The sequence below is a fragment of the Pagrus pagrus genome (genome assembly GCF_965226575.1).
Source record: "Pagrus pagrus genome assembly, chromosome: 3".
Classification (NCBI taxonomy): Eukaryota; Metazoa; Chordata; class Actinopteri; order Spariformes; family Sparidae; genus Pagrus; species Pagrus pagrus.
This window is the reverse complement of record NC_140187.1, coordinates 5,275,792-5,289,228: the sequence shown is the minus strand read 5'-3', so window position 1 is coordinate 5,289,228 and position 13,437 is coordinate 5,275,792. Positions and strand designations below refer to the sequence as shown.

General features: G+C 39.6%; 1 protein-coding gene across 8 annotated transcripts in view; it reads left to right on the top strand.

Moving 5' to 3' along the window:
- The first annotated feature begins 306 nt into the window (after window positions 1–306).
- The window catches only part of chd6 (chromodomain helicase DNA binding protein 6), a 105,515-nt gene continuing 92,384 nt past the window's right edge, over window positions 307–13,437 (top strand). For 3 of the 8 annotated variants that reach the window (XM_084346071.1, XM_084346073.1, XM_084346067.1), the window contains exon 1: window positions 1,519–1,671. The gene's annotated coding sequence lies outside the window, so the exon portion shown is untranslated. Of the gene's footprint in view, window positions 726–1,118; window positions 1,228–1,518; window positions 1,672–1,727; window positions 1,748–13,437 lie in introns of those variants that run through there. The other 5 variants (XM_084346074.1, XM_084346072.1, XM_084346069.1 and 2 more) reach the window with 4 other exon arrangements.

Below are 13,437 nucleotides of genomic sequence, written 5' to 3'. Positions count from 1 at the left end.
GAAACTTTATAAACTTTGTGAAGCGAGGTGGACATCTTGAGTTGGGATTGATGTGTCAAACTACTATTTTAATAACAACAATTTGACACATTCTGCATGTTCCTCATATTTTTTTCACATTAATACCACAAATATAATAATTTCTGAATGTCCTGGTCACAACTTCCCAGTTGTCTTGACCACATTAACCTCTGCAGAGTTTACTGTGTCACTGCAACTAAAAAGTGGACGCAGTTCCCTACTTTAACCATATTTAGACTTTTTTTGTGTGCCTATTTTGCATAATTAAAACATGACTTTAACAGCTTCAACTCTTCCTCACAGCAGCAGGGGTCATGCAGGAGACTCGCCACTACAGGTGACTAATTTTAAACTCACAAGCAAACAAACTGAACATCCGGGAAACGCAACCTCGATCCGCAAAAGACGTGGAATGTCTTATTTCTTTTCCTTCCGCCCTTCAGACCCGGTAATGATGGAGGAGGAAAAAAGCGACATGATTGGTGGATGCAGCCGGTTAGAGGAGAAATGCAAACCCCCTTTGGTTGTGTTGCATCGGGGGGGTTGAAAGCTGAACGCTCCCCTCTTGTTTTTTTTTTTTCTTCTTTCCCTTCAGTTCAATGACAGCAGGAGCCAGCCGGGGCCGGGCGGTGCGGTGCGGAGCGGTGCGGTGGGAAGCTTCCCCCCTCCTGGTACGAGAAGAAGGATTTCCCTGCGAGTGTGCGGTAAGGACACGAGAAAGAAAACAACAACAACAACACCTAGAATAAACAAACAAGCGAGTGTGCGTGAGGCTCCAGGAAGAGAGAGAGAGAGAAAGAGAGAGAGAGAAAATGCACACAATACACAATGGTGTTGCCTTGGGGCTGCCGCGATAGCTCTCAGACAAACCCTGGGAGAGAGAGAGAGAGAGAGAGAGAGAGAGGGACTCGGCTCGTCTCGCTTTGCTTGACAGCTGCGGGGCCAATGGAAACGTGCACGAGGCCAGCTGCGCTAAGAGCCGCAGCCAATGGAAGGAGGTGAAACGCCGCGCTGCGTTCACTGGACCCGCGCGCTAATGTAATGTTAGGCTGGCTCGCAGCAGCCACACCACCGCCGCCGCTGCTGCCGCTGCCGCCGCCGCTGCGACTAGTGCTAGTGGCTGCTAAACTTCCACCAAATTAAAAAAAAAAGAAAAAAAAAAAAAAAAAGCTGTTTGTGTTTTGGCTGCTGCAGTGGCCATTTTAGGTAAGAAGCGCCCTTTAACTTTGAGTCGTTGTGGTGTGGTGTGTGTGTGTTGTTGTGTCTAGACTGGACGGTTGGTGGCTAACCGGTGCAGGACTCCGGCATCCAGACTGAATAAACTCCGCGGAGCTGCTAGCTTTATGTGGATTAAATAGATATATCACGGAGTTCCTCCTCTTCCTCCTCCTCCTCCTCTGTTCATCCCTCCCCCCTCCCTCCTCCTCGTCGTCCCTCACCCCTCCCTCCTCCTCTCCTCACCTCCCCATCTCTCTCTCTCTCTCTCTCTCTCTCCTCTCTCCCCTCCCTCCCTCGCCTGCTAATTTTTTATGCATTTTTCTAAACTGTCATGGCGATTTTGTGTCCTTGGAAATAAAAAGCGCCAGTGTTTTTCGGGCTAACCGGGAGGATGTCTCGCCGGTGAGAGCGTGTGTCCGGTGTCCGGAGCAGGTGAGCAGTGAGCCGGGGAGGGTTTTTCTGTGGAGAGATGTCCCCGAGAAGGAGTTTTTAGAGGCTGTCCACACGTGTAAGGAGAGGGCTGTTATAATGTATTTACAACAGCGATGCAGTGACATTACAGAGCTAGCGGAGAGAGCTAGCTCGGTAGCAGCAGGGCGCTAACATGAAATAGGACACAGTGTCTCCTTGTCTCTGTAGGTGTGTGTTGTGTGTGTGTGTTTTTCGTAGCAAGTCGCCGTTTTGCTCGCCGGGAACTTCTTTCTTTTTTTTTTTTTTTCTCTCCTCCAAGCTAGCTCTCCCAACTTGTGGCAATCCGGGGGCTTTCAACATTCAAGCTAGCAGTGGTGTTAGCCCCTCTGCGTCTGCTAGCGTTCGTTACAGCCAAAAACCTCAAAGAGGTGTAAGCTAGGCTGTTAGCCCGTTAGCCCCCCGAAACATTTGTAGCTACACAGCAGCCAGGTATGTGTGCGGCCACATAATGAGTCACCCAGGTACAGGGTTAGTGTGTCCGTCTGTGCACACACTTTCACCTGGCCAGGTGGAAAACACCCTGGGGCAACAGACAAAGGGTGTGCCAAGAGCTAACCCCCAGTCATTGTGGTCTGTTTTTTTTTCTGGATAACTGCACACATTGTAAACATTATTAATAGGTCAAAGTTGTATAGGTTTCCACATTATATTGATACTCAGACTTTGCCGGCTGCAGGATGTTTTTCTCCACACCTGTCAGGATCATGATATCCTCCAGATTTTTTCCTTAAATCCAATGGATTTGACATGAAGAGATTATTCATTCAGATTATTTATGAAGAAAAGCATATTTGGCATACCATATGTAATTTTCTCCTTGGAAAAGTACATGGAAGTCAAACAATCAAACAACTAATTGATTAATCAACTGATCATTTCAGCTCTAATCTTAAAGTAGACACATTATTGTAGGGCTCGATAGGTAGCAGAGCTGCAACGATTAGTCCAGTAATCGATTAGTTGTCAACTATTGAGTCAGTGTTGTCCTCCACAGATGTTTCCTCAGATCCTCAGAATTTGGCATTAAGCTGCAAGTGCTCAATTAGTTGTCAGCTATTGAATTGATCACCAACTATTTTGATCATCACTAAGTTCTTAGAGAATTTTAACTTTTGTTTCTTAAAATATTTCTCAGATTCCAGCTTCTTAAATGTGAATATTGTCTTCTTTCTTTCCTCCTCTATGACAGTAAAGTGACTATTTTTGGATGGTAAACAAAACAAGACATTTGAGGACGACATCTTGAGCCGATGATGATTTTGTCCTCCACAGATCTCCTCAGATCCTCTGTATTTGTTATGAAACTGCAACTAATCGATTAGTTGACAACTTTAAATTAATCACCAACTTTTTTGATAATCGATTAATCAGTTCAGATCATTTTTTTAAAAGAAAAAAGTACATTTCGTATATAACGTTTGGCGTTTTCCTTTGAAAAACAACATACAAATCAAAGGACTGAACAACTAATTGATTAATCAACTGATCATTTAAGCCCATATCTTAAAGGAGACACATCAGTGTAGGGCTGGATAGGTAGCATAGCTACAACGATTAATTGAGAAATCGATTAGTTGTCAGCTATTAAATGAATCCCCAACTATTTCAGTAATCTATAGTAGTTAAAGAAGTTAAAATTATCTTATTCCAACTTCTTAAATGTAATAAATATCTTATTAACTCCTCTATGACAGTAATCACATAATCACAATAAACTAAAAATAAGTCAAAGCTCTAAAGTTTCCACATTATATTGAATGTTTAGAGTCAAGACTTTGTTGTCAGTCTGGCTGCAGGATGTCCACTCCTGTCAGGATGATGTTGTCCTACACAGATTTTCCCTCAAATCCTCTTTTTTCGGCATTAAGCTGCAACTAATTGATTAGTTGTCAACTTTAAATTAACTACCAGTTACTGTTATAATTGATTAATCAGTGGGACTATTTTTTTAAAATAAAGGAAGTATACTTGGCATGTAACGTTTGGCATTTTTCCATGAAAAATTACATCAGCGAACAACTAATTTAAACATCTATTTAGTGCTGTGCTATTTGAAATGATCGACAGCTATTTTGATAATCGCTAAGTTGTTTTGAAGGATTTCTTTAAGGAAAAAAAGTTATAATCTCTGTTTCCAGCTTCTTAAATGTGAATATTTTCCAGTTTCTTTTCTCCTCTATGACAGTAAATTGAATATTTTTGGATTGTAAACAAAACAAGACATTTGGGGAAGTTGCCGTGAGCTTTGGGAAACACTGACAACATTGTTCAACATTTTATAGACCAAATAATTGATCAATTAATGGAGAAAATAAACAACAGATTAACTGACAGTGAAAATGATGATTGTCACAGCCCTGATAGTTACAAACTTAAAATTAATCACCAACTGTTTTGATAATCACCAAGTTTGTTCTGAGTAGTTTCCTAAGAAAATAAGTTTAAATTCTCTGATTCCAGCTTCTTAAATGTGAATTTTTTCTGGTTTCTTTCCTCCTCGATGACAGTAAACTGAATATTTATGGATCGTAAACAAAACAAGACATTCAAGGGCGTCATTTTGAGCTTTGGGAAACACTCTGAATCAACATTATTCACCATTGTCTGACATTTTATAGACAAAGCAACTTTCTGATTAATGGAGAAAATAATCAACAGATTAATTGACAATGAATACGATCATCTCAAATCACTAATCTGCATTTGAAGTTGGGGAAGCATCCAATTTTCTCTCCTCTGTCCAATCTGGAAGTGATGCCTTTGTTTCTTGATGTACTGAAAGGTTGCTTGTTCGATTCTCAATACTTCCTGTGTAGTTTCAGGATGACACGGTTGTAGTGTTTCATCACCAGGCGGCATGGTGACCCAGTGTGTTGGTGTGTCTGTCCTCCCACAGCAGCATAAGACATGCAGCTGAGGCTATTTGAAGACTCTAATGAATGTGTCTGTCTGCCTACTTGTTCACTCATTTTTGTGCCTGTTTGCAGAACTGTGGCTGCACTTTGACTCCATCATTAAGTTGCTTCGGCGAGGAAAACTTTTGCCCCCTACTTAGTTGAGAAAGTTAAAGCCGAAGCAGAGACAGCAGTGTACTTTGTTGGTTCTGCTTTATTACATTATGTTCTTCACACTGATGCAGGATAAATACATGATGGCAGATGTTTTCAGCTGCTGTTTGTAGATAAAACACTGACATAGAACCAACGTTGCTAGTGTTGGTATTGAACATGTGACCTTTCTGTCACAGCACACCTTCATTCTGCTTATGACTTATTGGATAATAATAAGTATGTTTTCAGTAGCAATACTAATGCTCGGTTTACAAAAGATCAAGTCCACAGCCAACTGAAACCCTCTTATGATAATTTTTAGGATGCAGACGACCTTTTTCAATTGTGTTGACAGTGTGACAGCTGACATCTTTCAGGATCCACCTGTTGTATGGAAATGCAAGGGCGAAGATGCTCGAGCATATTCTAACTAAACAAATATCATCTGTTATCTACATTTGAATTGAAGTAATAGTTGCAAATAATTTAATGATTAATCAGGACAGATACTCATGAGAAGGGACATCTACACTCCATAGCCTCTTTGTTAAGTACGTCTATAGTAGTATAATGAATACAACATGTGTGCCACAAATTCTACATTTAGGAAGATTTTAATGTTCAGTTCTTGGATTTGGTGACATTTTCATGCTTCAAATCAACCATCTGTTTATTATTGGGGTCGTAGTGAGTGGTGGTGTTGCACTGGACTTTATTATCCCGACATGTGTTTCCAATATTGTTTTCGCCCTCATCCCATTACAATGCAGTCCAGTTCAACATCACTGCAAAGTGCAACCTCCAGTATTATACATAGAGTTTAATGAATAGCTCTTTGATAGTAATAATGAAAACTGAGCATTGATTTCTTTGTATAAGTAGAATTCATGGATGGGCTGTTTTGTATTGATTATTTGAGTTTTCAGGTACAAAGCATTACAGGGATATTTTAGTTTATAAATCACTGGTTAAAACTTTACACATGGTTGTTCTGCAGGGTTTTAAAAACTGCCTGTTTCGGCATCAAAGTGATGACAGAAGTTATAGGATATTGATATATAGGGCACTGATGATAAAGCACATCCACCATACAGACCGTATATTACTGCTTTTTAACAAACAATAACCAGCACATTTGCCTTTTCCCAGCTAAATTTAACTTTTTCATGTCTTATGAATAATGTAATACAACTTAATAATAATTAGCTGAATTGTTGTTACAGGTTTTGTAGGCACGCTCTGTCTGCACAGTGAATGACTAATCGCAATTCTACTTTGAGCAGACTTCATTTTTTCTGATTTATAAAAGAAAAACAGACTCTGGGTGTGCCCCAGTTCCATACTACATACTAACTGATGTCAGTCGGATGTCAGACAAACTGCCGCTTAAAGGGACAATTCAACTGTGAAACAAAAATACATATTTTTCCATGCACGGGTGTGAGTCACAGGGTTTTGGAGATGTCTGCCTCCTCGGCTGCTTAGCTCGCTAACCTAATGTCCATGAGTAGATACATGCTTGCTTCTGCGTTGTGATATGGTTGGCAGGTGTAGTGAGAAAATAGTTCCCACATGAAACTGCTCACAACAAGGTCTGTGGATTAACTTGAGCAACCGGGTCATGATTTCTTTCAAATAATTTTTTTTTGCCGCTTTAAACACCAGAAGCTGAGTGCTATCTAGGTCACTGTACGGGAGAGAAGGCAGGCATCTCCAAAATTCAAAGAAATTACACCAAAACAATCCAGATGGATAAAAAGCACTATAGGAAGGAGGAAAAATATGTGCTTTGGGGGTGAGCTGTCCCTTTTTAAGAAAGGCACTGCCAATTAAGCAACAAAACAAATTATGAAGTTATTATTATGTTATTATTTGGCTTTCTGAGGAGTAGCTGTTTCCATCCACAGGTACTCTTAATCTTTTGCAGCTGTGATTATCTCATTTGTTTATTGCACTGTGGGACAAGAGTGTACATCAGCAACACACACATAAATCAAGACAATCATCATTTCTCTTAGCATGACTGTTTTGAATACACTTAATTTTTTCTTCTTTCCAGTGTTACAGCAAAAGTCTGTAAAAGACTGGCTTATATTAGTGTGCAATATATATTTGGGACACAACTTAAGACTGGCAGACATGACATTTATCATGAGAATCCGTGAATTAATCAAAAAGATTTGTTGCTGGTGGAAATAACCCTACATCTTCTATTGTGAAGAAAAAGAAAAGATGGTCTGGAGCAAATGCAGGTACTTTGTTAATCCATCACAAGGCGACACAGTGGCTGACTTATTTATATAACTTTCTGTTTTACTTTCCACCCTACAGTACACGTAATTGTGCTTTATGTATCTAATCCAAACCAACTAGTGTCATATGATGCCATCAAACACCTTTTTGTTTCCAGAAAATTGAACAGGTTTATCACTCAAGAGATGAATGCAGTGATCTCAGACAAACAAAGCTCCAGAAAATGGACAATAATAATATTAACCTTTTAATTGGTTATATTATTTAAATATATTTTACAAAGTGCTCTACAAACATAAGAACAGGTTCATGTGTGGATTTGCAAACTTGTAAGGCACACAATAAGAGAAAAAGTCGAGCATCATGCATTCCCTCGTAGACACCATCCTTTGATTACAGGGTCACAGGTTCAACTGCAGGTGTTTGTGCTGACAGGTGGCTGTGTGAAAAGTTCAACTTAAATACCCAGAAATTCTGTAAAGCGACACAAAGTTCACACAGCATGTTTCACCCTGGTAGACGTGAGGTTTTGCGATGCTTTCAGGCAAAAGGTAGCAGTGGGATTAGACACACGCACACTGCTGTTATGAAGATGGTTTGTGTGTTATTTTTTTCATCCTCAGTTTGTCACATCTGTGGGTGGAGATAGATGAAATTAGTTTTTAGGCAGACGGGGTGAATCTTAGTGTAGAGTCTCATTCAGTGTCAGTCGGCATCTCAATTAGTTGGGATTAAAGTTCTTCCTATTTTCTTTGTCTTTTAGGCCGAGAAGGCACCTGTACATTTATATAAAAATGTGAGTCTAATGGATGTTGGATGACATATTGTACCAGGAAAAATATGGCAATAAACAATGTTATTCAGTCATTTTAACACCATTTCATGCCGCTGATATAGTGATAATATAGTAACAACAATAATAATGAAATTACACCGTCTCAAAAGGGCAATAACCCTTCATTTCATAATATTTAGACATTTGTCTATGACAGTGTAAAAGAGATAAAACATAAATAAAACAAAACCACACAACAAGTCTTCTAATGGTAGGGAAAACCCTTCTAGTTATTGTGGCACCACGTTGTTGACAAACATGCATGTCAACACAACGGGCAACACCGAGGTCAGCAAAAATGATTGAGGTCATGTACATACATAGATAAGTCGATAAGACGTGCAATAAAAAAATAAGGTAATTATTGTGACAGGCTTGACTTCAGGTACAGAACTTAACATCTGTTCTCGGTAAAGGTTTCCAAGAAATGTCCTGTATAGCTCATTTATAGAGCCTTTGAATACTAGTGGATATATGATCTTTACTGAGTTTAGTCTTGTTGTGTCTTCTTTGATTAAGCCTCATCATGATGACTGAATAAGAAGAATCAGTTAACTTGTGAGGTGTATTATGTTTATTTCAAGATAATCTTATCAGTGATAATCTGATAATCTTATCAGTGTACAGATGACAAAGTGCCAATTGTTGGGCGCATTGTGAGGGCACCAGTGTTTGCCTATACTGTAAGTTCATATTATTATAAACTGTTTGAAAAAATCTGTGAAGGGAAGGAGAGCTGTAATAATTCATTGAATAATTGATAGGGTGATTGACAGCAGTTTTGATGATCATTTATTGTTAATTTGTCATTTTTTCAAGGAAAAGAAGCCACATTCACTGCTGTTTTGAAATCATTAGCCTGTAATAGTATGTGTTTTGATGTGTTGGTCAGACAAAATACGCTATTTAAAGATTGATGTTTGTGTTTTAAAAGTAAAAACAAATTAGCATTAACACGTCTCCACCCCTGTGTGCATGTGTGGAGCAGTCGTATGTCATTGTCAGTTAGCGTTAAGATCAGAGTTTGTGGTGCAGTGTGACCATTTGGCAAAAATTGGATTTACTTTATTTATTTTAATATTTATTTCAACCTGCTTGAGATCATTTTAGGCTTAAAAGCAATCTTTGTTACCTTAAATGAATATTGTCTATCACTTTTCAAGAAAAGAAACATTACGCTGATTTTCATTCTGGATCTCCGCTGAAAACTGTAAAAGATTCTGCAGATTCAGTTTCCATCTGCCAATTGGTCTCACATAGCTAGGCCTATCTCCACAACACTGTCAGTGATAGAGAACGGTCTGGCTGCATCAATTCTTATTTTGGTGTACAGGCAGAAATGCTTTGCCTGGTTTTTATTTCTTTAAACCAATCACAAACGTCTTGGGTTGGTGCAGCAATGGTGCCCTGCCAAAATAGTGTTGGGGCAAATTTGTTTTGCATATGTGGAGCCGAGCTCTGTTATTAAAATTTCTAAATCGAGAAGAGAATGTAACAACTTCTAAGTTGCCAATGTTTGTACCGTTAGCGACCAGGTTAGGCTTAGAGCAGTGGTTCCCAGACTTTTTCTTTAGATAACAAAACAAAAAAAAAAAACAAAGAACATTTTCTTGGCAAGAAATACACTATACTGTGCTGGTGAAGCCGAGGGCGAGATATTCCTTTCCGTATTTCCTTGGCTTTGTTTTGGTTGTTGTCACGTTTGGTGTTGATTCATCGTCTGCTTTACGTTTACTGGGGTGTCCTGTCACAAACGTGTTCATGCTTTGCTAGCGGTGCAGAACCATGTCTCATCCATTTAGCCTCGCCAAGCTCCCCCTTCCTTTGAGAACCACTGGGTTAAGGGTAACTTGAGTGTAGGTTGGTAGCTTGGTGGTTGATGTTGTTTCCTGTGGGGGGTTTTAAAAAGCTAACACGCTGATAGCCAACTGAAATACTGTATTTGGCCAATGGCAGGTCTATATCCACAGTGATAATGTAAAGAATCAGTACCTGTGTTTAGGTCTTTTCTGTGAGCTGCAAGTCTTTCTCCGTAAACGTAGTAACTTAGACATTGGCTTCAGTGTGGTGATTTGGTTCAATGGATGGAAAAAGCTGGGGGATTCACTTGTGACCTTTTAAATATAGCACACAATAGTCTAAATATGTCAATGTCACAGTAGCAGCGGACTAGGTCAGCTGGATGAAAGAAGGAGAAATGTGTCAGCGGGCAGATGATGCTGCAGAGGTGGAGATGTGGAGGTGATCAGTGATTTAGCTAATTAATATGAGAAGTCTGACTGTGTTGTAACACGGGCTGCCTCTGACAACACTGTCCGCTCCTTTGTTTGTTCCCTCGTGGGAGCGTCGTACAGCTGAAGCAGGGACGGAGCGAGGAGGAGCTGTGTTCCATTTTAAAGATGCACTCCCCGCTCTGTGCATGCAAACACACACACGTTTGTAAGGAACACGGCTGTATTTTGTTGTGATTTTAGCACAGCCGGCTGCTCCTCCTCGTCCCTATTAAGTGAGTCGTCTCCTGACGATTCTCAGCCGCAGTAACCGTGAGGCTCCTCTGCTCTTTTGTGCAAGCAAGGGCAAGTGATTGAGCGACGGGAATAAGGTCATTGAAAAGTGAACGGGTCTGTCCGCTGAGACAGCCGAGAAGGATTTCTGTCTGCGGCTGCTTAGTAAAGTCTGCTGTAGCACCCACTTTTACAGGTGATAAAAATAAATCCTGGAGGCTGTTTATTCTGGAAGTGATTTAATCTGCAATACTTAAAACTGCAAATTGGATTTATAGCGTGTAAAAATCCCCATAAATGACAAATGTTTTATCTAAAATAGATCTGCTGCTCAAAAATGTTTTAATTATTGATTAATCCAATGATTATTCTAGGGGCTGGCGTATAAAATTGTCAGAAAATAGTGGAAAATGGCTGTCACATCTTTTTAAGACCCCAAGGTGTCTTCAAATTTCTCGTTCTGTCTGACGTAAAACCGAGAAAAACAGAAAATCCTCACTTTTGAGAAGTTTGAACCAGAGAATGTTAAATGTATATTAAATATTCAACTTGTTAAATGTGAATATTTGCCGGTTTCTTTCCTCTTCTATTACAGTAAACTGAATATCTTTGGGTTGTGGACAAAACAAGACATTTGAGGATGCCATTTTGAGCTTTGGAAAATACTGATTGAATTTTTTCACCATTTTCTGATGGTTCATAGACAATTAATGGAGAAAATAACTGACAGATTTGTGGACAATGAAAATGCTCATTAGTTATAGCCCTAAAACATTGTTGGAACCATTATGTTCATATCAATAAGGATATTTCAGAGTCTGACTGATCATTGAAGTAAATCAGATAAACCGATTCCAATATATCTGTGATAAGCCAATAGCGACCAATGATATTGGCCTGCTGAGCTCTAATATTCATATATCCCTAAATATCACTGTTAAAAATGTATGAAAAATCACCTGTATAATCAAAATGATGCTGAAAGCAAATGGCTTTGTTCCACAGTTATGTCTTGTTTCAGAAAAATCTCATCATAATGTGTGTAAGTCAAGAACTTCAATAACTTTGTTAGTTTTTAATTACTTTTTGTGAATAATACATTTTGATCATTCATCTGAAATGATATAATAGTAATAATAAGATTTAGTAAAACGTTGAAACATTTATGCATATACGTGTGTGACTGGTGAGTGTCTCTGTTTTGTAGCCACTAATGAGTTTAGATTTCAGACGTGGTCCTTGTACACATGGACTAGTGTGTTTGTGTGTTTGTTTGTTTGTGTGTGTTTGTGTTCTTCTACATAAGGCTGCAAAGTGAGAGAGCGAGCAGCAGACGGTTGTTTTATTCCTGAAAACTGCTCTTGCATCAATATTCATGGGTGACAGGTGTGTTGGGATAAAACAACTTGGCAGAAAGCTTGAAAAAGCCTCCACACGCTGTCTTCCTCACTTAGATTTAACCGCTTTCATTTTTGGGGGGGGTTCGAAGAGAGCAGGAAGTCCACACCTCCTTTACCTCGCCGTTTCCCTTTTCTGGCATAACAATTATTTTAAGACCACAGCAGTGTTTTGGTACATTTGCTGTCAGGGCATTAAGGCTCTCACTATGTCTCATTTGTAGTGTTTGAGAGGAAGTTTGTTCTGCTGTATCACCTGTTGTAGGACCCAGATGGGCACTGACTGACTGACTTTAAATATGCTGTATTTCATCTGGTGAGATTTGATGTGATGCCATCAGGGTTCATGTGATGTGTGCAGCGGAGTTGGTCTGTATGTTCGGGTGCGATGGGTGGGTGTTGAATCCCTTTGTCATTTTTAAAGGTCATTTTAAGGCATTTAAACGACACTAGATTGCCGCCCTTAAACTTGGAGTGACAGTAAAGATGAGAGTAAGAGGTGGTGACATGCAGGAAGGCTGCAAAGCTTTCCTGCCAGAAAGCCTTAAGCCCTGGGAATGAGTCTGGCATGAGTTCGCTAACTATGACTGCTAAGGGTAGTTGATTTAATGGTAGCTAGACTGATGTTCATGGGTAGCATCAATGTTGTGTAAGTTAAACTTTTTTTTCTTTTATATTTGCTAATAATATGTTGGATTCATGTTAAAGTTTATTTCAGACAAATTTATGACAAAATGAAAACTTGCAGTAATTTGGTGGCCATCCTGCAGCGACTCTGAGGATCCTTTAGGGGTTAAGAACCCTGTGTTGAAGACCCAGGACTTAGAGACCTGGCACACCAGGCTAATGTCTTTGTGTTGTGTTCAAGTGAAGTTTTTTGGCCAAGACACAGGCGATATGAGGTGATGCAACAGTCAACCTTCGTCTCCTCTAGTTCTTGTGGTTTGATTTGGGTCTGGTATGTATTAGTTTGTAGTACTCAATAGGTGTTTATCATTTCCTTTCGACGGAGCAGCGACCCAGAGAAAAATACCGATGGCCTTTTTGACCCCATTCCATACAATCCTGGTTCAAACTCTCTGGAAATATAGATTATTTTTTGTGCCCCATTTCACCAAATCACATGTTTTCCCGTTTACAGAAACAGTGAAATCTTTCACACCCAAAAATGACTTTAGCCACGTGTGCAGGAGACAAAAGAATCCAAACAGACTTAATTAAACACAGATACGGTCTGTTCTTGTGCTGAGGCATTTCATTTGCTAAATATAACATGATGTGATCTTGGAAGTATTAAGTTTATTAGCTTTCCTAAAATAAAATGCTTGATAGGGAAGTCAAAAGACAGAAGCAGTGATCAGTGTCATAAGGAAAGACTGTACTGCAGACTGACAGCATTGATATGTACAGTAAATGGAGCAGTGGTAGGAGGAAAAACAATAGTTCTTGTTAATGCTTTTTGATAATAAATAGATTTGTGGTTTTAAAAGTGCTGTTCATCAGCACAAACACATTCCTTGATTGACAAATTGCACGTCATTTAGTGTCTCCATGGCAACAGGAGATGAAGTGACGGCAGTATGATGCTGTGTTGTCCTGTTTTCATACTGGTTCACTCTCGCTCTGTGTTCACTTTCACTCCGTGCCCTCCACATGACGCATCCTCCCACATGACAGACTTAACGCAT